This window comes from Mus caroli, unplaced genomic scaffold (genome assembly GCF_978045245.1).
Source record: "Mus caroli unplaced genomic scaffold, Mus_caroli_1 scaffold_14, whole genome shotgun sequence".
Classification (NCBI taxonomy): domain Eukaryota; kingdom Metazoa; phylum Chordata; class Mammalia; order Rodentia; family Muridae; genus Mus; species Mus caroli.
The window spans coordinates 42,922,471-42,931,189 of record NW_028227269.1 but is presented as its reverse complement, the minus strand read 5'-3'; positions in this window follow the sequence as shown (position 1 = coordinate 42,931,189).

The window sequence follows — 8,719 nt, the reverse complement described above, 5'->3', positions numbered from 1 at the left end:
TCCAGGAAAGCCAAGGCTACATAGTGAAACCCAGTCTTGAAAATGAAAATAAATTTTAATCATATAAGTTTACTAAAGAACAGAAGCAGATGTTCTAGTTAGTTTTAACTGTCAGTTTAACACAACTTAAAATCATCTGAGAAGAGTTGTGATAAGGAATTATCAAATAAAGTTAACTTGTGGGTGATGAAAATAAGAACATGACATTCCTAGGTATGGTTGAGGAAAAGGTTTTTACTGAAGATATGAGAGAGAGTACCTGAGGCATCTGTAAGGGTCTAGAGATGAAGTAAAGGGGGTGAGAGAGGAAGAGGGGGGAAGGAAAGAGGGAAAATAGACCAAGAAAGGATTTGAAGACCAACACAAATACTGAATGAGCCTGGTGGCCACAGTGCAATTTTGGTATGGTAACAGACACCAGGGTTATGGTTATCCATGTATCCCATTTCTTTGGGACCTCTCAGTAGGATTGTCTATAAAAGATTGTATTGATTGTTAATTGAGGTTAGAACTCCTCAATATGAGATGCACCATTTCATGGGCTGGGTCCTGAATTCACTCTTTGATATGAGTGAAGATAGCTAAGTGTGCAAAAGTCACAAGCTTTCATAGAATATGGATCTAGACTATAGAGACAAAGGGTGCAGGAACACTTTTAATAACTTGTCACAAGTGGAAGCAAAAACATGGAGACAGAACTGGGAGTGGCTATTTATTTAGGAAATTCTGTCTTGCTTTGTTTCACAGTTGACAGAGAACAAAGAAACACTTATGTTCCAGTGAGAAAAGAGTGACAAAATAGCAGCTATCTGTTTCTAATGTTGCAACTCTGAATCTATTAGGTCCGTGATCTAGGCAATGATTTGAGTTTGAATAACTCTGATTCATGACTCATTTTTTTTAATTTATTTAACTAGCATAAAATATTAAATAACATAAGACTTTCTTATGAAATTTTCACACATGTTGAGATTTGTTGGATCCTCAATCCTCATCTACTCTTTTCCATGTCATCTTGCCCTCCAACCATTTATACTCTGTTTCTCCAAAATTGATACTTCCAATCTTCCAATCATGTGTGTACATGTGTGTGTGTGTGTGTGTAAGCAAGCATGCATATGTGTGTTCCATAGCCCTTTTTATTCCATTTTCTTAATGCTTCTTTCTGATCTCTAATAGACCACTTTCTAGTTTCCCAAACTCTATCTACAACCACTCCCACATACAGACAGGCATATGATGAGACCTCCATGTGGAAGACCATAGGCAGTATTTATCTTTCTAAACCTGGGCTAGCTCACTGAGTATTTTCCAGTTCCATCCACCTGCATATTTTATAACTTTGACTTTCTTATGGCTGAATAAAATTCCATTGTGTGCTTGTACTACAGTTTCATTATTAATTCATTTGTACAGCTAGGCTGATTCCATTTCCCTGCTGTTGTGAATAGAGCCACAACAAACATAGATATGTCACTGTCACAGTGGTATTGTATGAAGTCCTTTGAGTATATGTTTAGGAATACAAAAACTTCCATAGAGACTTCCATAGAGGCTGCACCAGTTTGCCCTATCACCAAGCTGTAACTAAGGGTTTGAATTTCCCCATATTCTCACCAGCATATTTGTTGTTGTTGGCTTTTTTTTTTTTAACAAACTCTGAATCATTTAATTTTACCAATGAAACTTAGGAGCCAAATCAGATGATAGAGTGAAAGCCTGCTACCTCAGAGAGTTAGAGAAAGCACCCAACTGACCTTTCTCCTCAGCTGACATTCCAACTCCCTCTCACATCCTCCCAAAAGTCCTTCAAACTAAACCTCTCTCTCTCTCTTATACTACCGATGCATCCTCTATCAATCCTTCTGACCCGCTCTTACTTTCTGCTTTTTTCTTACAAATCCTATGTTCACTTTTGTCAACTGGATGGTTGCTCTGCCTCTTGTCCTATGCTTGATTTTATTCAATCCTATTTACAATAATCAAGCCAAAAGCTCTTGGATTAAAGGTGTGTTCTAAGGCAGAGCCACAAAACAACTAAAAACACGTCTTTCCAGTAAAAACACAATTGAAGGGTTCACAGTGTGGTCAAATTACTGTTCAACATTTCCCCCTTGTGATTTAAATAAAAATGAAAGGTTTTAACTCTAACAGGATAACATTATGTACAATAACAGCAATTTCTGCCAAGCTTTCCACAATTCCCAACTTAGTTATATTTGGCAGTCTTAGGATTAAGTACTTTTGAGTTCAAAGTCCTAAAAAATGTTCATGAACTCCACAATTTGAAGGTCCTGAGCACTTTGTAGTCCGAAGCTGTTCTTTGGGTGGTATTTGTCAGCTTAGTGGCAATTCTGGTGAAGTAGAACATAGCAGTCAGCCCAAAGATATCCACTGTTTGTGCAGAACCTGACTACGGAATAGGCAAGGGGTAATTTTTCCCAGTTGTTACTGCTACCACAATCAAGGTAGATTCCTCATTTTAGGGCCCCATCATCTTCTTGGAGACCCCAAAGGTTACTGTTAAGAATAGTAGAAAATTGAAACATTTTAGATGCCATATTCACCAGAACAAAAAGGTTTCAGGACAACAATCTATTAAGTACATCCAAGGTACGCACACTTTGTTCCTAGTGACCTGCTTCAGGCACAAATGTGATAACATGTAAAGAAAGCTAGAGGAAGCTTATTTCTAGAATTAGCAATCTTTATGACTATTCATATCATGACAGGAAGTTTACATATACATACTAATCCTATAGATTATGAGATAATATTTAGACTTTAAAAAAAAAATTCAAGAGTCAAATGAAACCCAAAAGATAATGAGATTAGTGGCAATAGAATAGTCCCTTATTTTTCTTTTTTTTTGTTTGTTTGTTTGGTTTTTTTTTTGTTTTTATTTTTGTTTTTGCTTTTGTTTTGTTTTGTTTTTCTGTGTCCCATACCAGTTAACTCTTCTGATATGAGACGGAGATTTTGGATTTTCCTTTAGCAGGCATGCATGGGTTTAGAATAGGAGAGCACCATACTCCAAGCCAAAGCCAGCTTTAATTTTTAATTGAGTAGGAACCCCATAAAGACCATTTGCCACTTCTATCTGTTGAGAGTAGCAGAGATGAGCATTTGGGAATCTGCAATGAGCAGCCAGCCTCAGGGCTGGAAGAAAGAAGGAAATATTCACCGGGGCTATTTCCCCCCTGGCCCTAATCTAGTAGTTTTCTGGTGGGAAGGAGTGGCTAGATGGCACCATTCAGAAAGATGGTGACGTGGGTGCTGGTGCTAATCCAGGACTCTGAGCCAGAATTTTAGACTGATGAACTGGAGGTAGGTGATACCACATAACCACTTTACCCTTCTTCTTGGGACATTTTTCTCTTGTGATTGTCCTTTTTCTTCAGATGTTTCATTTGCCCAATCATCTCTGGCTTCCTTAGTTGGATGCTTTTTTTTCCCTGTAAAGATTAAAAACAAAACCCTACTCTAACCCTAACTCTGGAGAGTTCCATTTTGAGTACGTTCTCTCTTTCCTAGGGCAAAATGGTTTGTAGCAACAGAAAAAGTATTACCTTACAATTGAAATTAAAATAATTTGTTTTTAAAATTTTGAAATTAAATGTACCTTAGTATGTGTGGATGATCATAATTGTTTTGTCAGGAAGATGTAATAAAGAGTCAAGAATAGAACGTGCCCCCTCCTTATAGAATAGGACATAAAAGATGTATAATAAGGAATACAATAAACTTTGATAATTGCACTAGGAGAGAAATAGGCTTGGGGCAAATTTGTGAACAAGGAAAAGATTCACTCTAGATCAGGTGCAAGGATAAAACAATAAGTGTGCACTATAATAAACAAGGCTATGTGAAACTATTTCTTTGAACTTGTAATAACATAATATTATAGAACAAAACACTGCTTTGAATTTACTATCAACATTCTATAATTCCCCCTTTGTGTAACATTTCATCTATGAGGTAATTTTATAGAGAACTTTTGTCTTAGAAGATATAAAAAGGCCAGAGAGAAGAAAGTGTGGCTTTGGGAGCTCTTCCCCATCCACCAAAGGTATATATGTATATGTCTGTCTCTATATGTATGCACACACATATGTGTGTAGGTATATGTATATGTGTATAAGGATACATGAACTCTTGTGGAATTGATGAAACAGGTGGTCAGGCCTAGCCAAAGTGTGTGTGTGTGTGTGTGTGTGTGTGTGTGTGTGTGTGTACTTCACCTTCTGCCTTTCCTCCTTTTCTTTTCTCTCCAGCTCATGAAGAGTTAACAAACTCCAAGCCTCTCACCTGGCTAGCAAGCAGGACCTATGTCCCAGCCAGAGAGAAAAGAGCTCAGATAACTAAGGTTTTTGTTTTGTTTTAATCCTCTACTGATAGCAGCAGGAGTTAAATTGCCAGAAAGCACCAGCGTTTGGTTACAGAATAGCAAAGAATTGAAGAAAGAGAAAATATTACCAAAAGTAAGCTACCTTTGCCCCTGCAGTCGTCAGGCCACCCTCCTGCCTTCCTTGGAGAACTAGATGCCAAGCTGGACCTCAGCACTACAACATCTTGGTTACAAAGAAATTCAGATAGAAACCAGTTCCACTATAATACCTTTTCTTTCAGGGCTAAGCTGGCAAGGATTCTGCAAGAACAGATCCAATCCATCATTGTGAGGGGCACGCTATGACCATACAGTGGGTGGCAATGACTGAGAATAAGGTTCTTCATGCCTCATAAAATGTCCAGATATTTTTGCAAAGGGAGAATATTTATTCTCCATATATGGAAAATATTTGCAATAGACGCCAATAAGTAATTGCTGGTGGACTCATTTTTGCTTTATGAAGAGTTCCCAGTCACCAACTCACCAATAAATATAATATCCATAATTAGGGCATCATCTGGTTCATTATTGGTCAGAGTTTTGCAGATGAGATTACTGACCTTCACAAAAGTTCCTGTCCCCATTGGAAATTAGCTGCCTTTCTATTAACTCTGTAGAGGTAGAGGGTTCTGATAATAATCAGTAAATACATTAAGTGGTGTCTCCAGTGTGAAGCATACCAATAAGGAACTGTATCTGAGTTTTGACCTAGGGTGGTGGGAATACAGGCATGGGTCACAACCACCTTTTTCATTCTAACTCTAAAATGTAGAAAGGAACCATTTATAAAGATCCTTTGGGATTCAAGATAGGCTACCACCACCCTGCTCAAATATTTTATCTTAGCTCTGAATCATTCTAACTTTAAAGACTCAGAAAAGAATTTTGAACTGTAGTAACCTTTGAATTTACTTAAAACATTTTAAATCTCTTAACTCTGTTTTTAATGCCAAACAACAAAAAATATATTTTATATTTAAGAAAAAAAGCCTCAAAAGCTAATTCCAAGATGGTGTACTACACATGGCAACATTCAGCTTAACATTCTAACATGAAACTAAGACATGTAGTTTAAGAAAATCCATTTGTCATTTCATGGCAATAATGCAAGTGTGCCCACACAGGTTTGTCAGTTAACCATTTGAAAGGTACTGCAGTTGATACCTTTGAAATCCCAACAGCCGTTGTGTCCTGCTTATGTGTAACCTAAGTAGTCTGTGATTGTTCTTGATAATATCTTTTTGTTGTCCTAGCCCTTGGCCACTCTGGATGGTCAATACAGGTAGGCAGTAAGAAGGCATGGAATCAGTGACACAGACTCCAGGAGATGGGTGAGGAGTAGACGAATTTATTCCAGAATAGGAGTGTACCTTTATAGCCTCTACCCATGCTATTTGTCAATGATGTCTCTGCCCCTTTGTTGCTGGAACCATCTGATTGGCTGGCTGGGCCATGCTCTCTGTTATTGGTTTTCTCCATGTGTCAGGTGGATCTTAAGGCTGTAAAATGTGAGTGCAGCTGTTGCACATGCATGACCAATTATGGGCCACAGACTCATTCTTCCTATACCTTTTAATATTTCCTCTCAGAAGCATTCTTTATTTTATGGTTTGTTTCTCAGATTGAAAGGATGTTAATCTATGTTTCCCATTGCTGCAACAAATAACATCCCCCAAAGTAGCCACATATGGCTTTAATTTTCCTATTTGTCCTTCTGGCCCTATACATTCAGCCCATCTTATGCTTTGTTTCACTTGAGATAAAGGTTCATATCCCTAGAGGCTGAATATTTATTTACTGAAGAAGCACATCTGAATGCCATGATTTTAGTGAAATTATTGTTCTATCTGCTCCTGTATCTATTAATCCTTCAATTTCAATGCCATTTATTTGTACTTTTAGTTTTATTCTCTCATCATTTATAAGTTTGCCAAAATACTTTTCTTGTCTCTCCTAAAATTTTTCTTTTATCTACTGAAGCTGTTCTGTCCTGATTACATCCAGGGCAGTGTTGTTTTCAATAATAGGAATTAAATCTTTTAATCTGTGGATGAGTTTCTCCAATGCTGGCAGGGAATAATGGAGTCAAATTTGGTACAGGAGCCTTCAGTAGGTCACCTAGGGCATTCCCTGATGGGAAAGGGTTCCTGTCTGTTCCTTGTTGGTCTGTATTAGTCCAGTGCTGACCTTTGCCACACCTTCTGCATACTCCCGAAGCCTCCCGGGGCCTTCTTTTTGAATTATCTCTAGAGAAAATACTGTTTTCTAGAAATGCCTTACCTGCAATCCCTTGTCCAATAACCTTGCTTACCACAACTAAAACATCTGACATTTTGACTTTTCTTAAAACTAGTAGAAAATACTTCTATATTCAGAGTAGCATCATAAACATTAAATCTAATTTCAACTGTATTTCTTTTTCTTCTTTCCCGTTTTTTAATTAATCACTCATTTTACTTCCCAATCACTGCCCCCCTTCTATCCCCCTCTCCATAGTCCCCCTGCCACTCCCACTCCTCTTCTTATCTAAGAGAGTGGAGGACTTGTGGGCATCCACACACCCTGGCACATCAAATCTCTGTAGAGCTAGGTGCATCCTCTCCCACTAAGGCCAGACAAAGCAGACCAGCTAGAAGAATATATCCCATTTACAGGCAACAGCTTTAGGATAGCCCCCCCCCCCCACTCCAGTTGTTTGGGACCCACGTAAAGATGGAGCTGCATATCTTCTACATATGTTCAGTGGCTTAGGTCCAGTCTGTGTATGGTCTTAGGTTGGTGTTTCAGTATCATCTCTGAGAACCCCCAAGGGTCCAGGTTAGTTGACTTTGTTGGTCTTCTTGTAAAGTTCCTATCCCATTTGTGGCCCAATATCCTTCCCCAAACTCTTCCATAAGAGTCCCCAAGCTCAAACCACTGTTTAGCTGTGAGTGTCTGCATCCATCTGAATCCACTGCTGGGTGGAGCCTCTCAGGGGACATTTATGCTAGGCTCTTGTCTGCAAAAATAACAGAGTCAGATTGGTGTTTGTCTGTGAAATGGGTCTCATGTCGAGCCAGTTATTGATTGCTCGGTCATGCCCTCAGTCTCTGCTCCATTTCCCATCCCTATATTTCTTGTAAATAGGATAAATTTTGGGTCAAAAGTTTTGTGGCTGGGTTGGTGTCCCTATTGCTCCACTGGGGTTCATATCTGGCTATAGGAGGTAGCCCTACCAGCTTCCATATCTCCACTGCTGTGAGTCTCAGCTAAGATCACCCCCATTAAATCTTGGGAGCCTCATGTGTCCCAGATCTCTGGCATATCCTAGAGATGCACCCCACCCCGTCAGCTGAAGATTATTGTTCATTCTCGTGGCCATCTGGCCATCTGGCCATCTCCCCAGTCTCTCCCCACACCTGATTATGAAATCCCCATTCCCCTTTCCATCCCTTCTTCTACCCAGATTCTTCCCTTCATCTGCCTCCTACGACTATTTTATTCCCCTTTCTAACTAGGATTCAAACATCCTTGTTTGGGCCTTCCTTCTTACTTATCTCCTTTTGATCTGTGGTGTATAGCATGGATATCCTGTATTTTGAGTCTAATATCTACTTATAAGTGAGTACATACCATGCATGTCCATTTGGGGGTGTTACCTCACTCAGGATGTTATTCTCAAGTTCCATCCATTTGTCTCAAAATCCATAATGACTTTGTTTTTCATATCTGAATAATATCCCATTGTGTAGTGTTGTGGATAGCCCTGGGGCTAATTATATTTGTTGTTAATTCCCGTCTCCTGAGAGGGGTTGCAAACAAGGAATGAGTCAGCACTCAGGTGATTTCCTGTAAACCTGCTTCCCACCTTAATTTGTAAATAAAGGAGAACTGATGATTGGGCAGATAAAAGGGAAGGTAGAGAGGAAGGTAGGGGAGAAAATGGAAGAGGGAGAGGATGCAGAGGAGGAGGAAGAAAAGCAGAGCAGAAGCAAATGGCCTGGAGAAACTGCAAGTTTTAAGAGGTCTCATAGATGGAGAAGATGGTAGTGTAGTGGTAGATCTGCCCAATCTAGGTGCATACCATGTATTAATATTGAGTTGTGTTTTCATTGCCGGGGCATATTTGGGAGGTGATTTACTGCAACAGTGTAGACATAACACATTTTCTTTATCCATTCTTGAGTTGAGGGACATCTAGGTTGTTTTCAGTCTCTGTCTATTACAAATAAAGCTACTATGAACATAGTTGTGCAAGGGTACTCTGTGTGGTATCGTGGGCCATCTTTTGTGTATATGCTGGATCTTGATATAGAATTATACCCAGTTTTCTGTGAAGCCACTAAATTG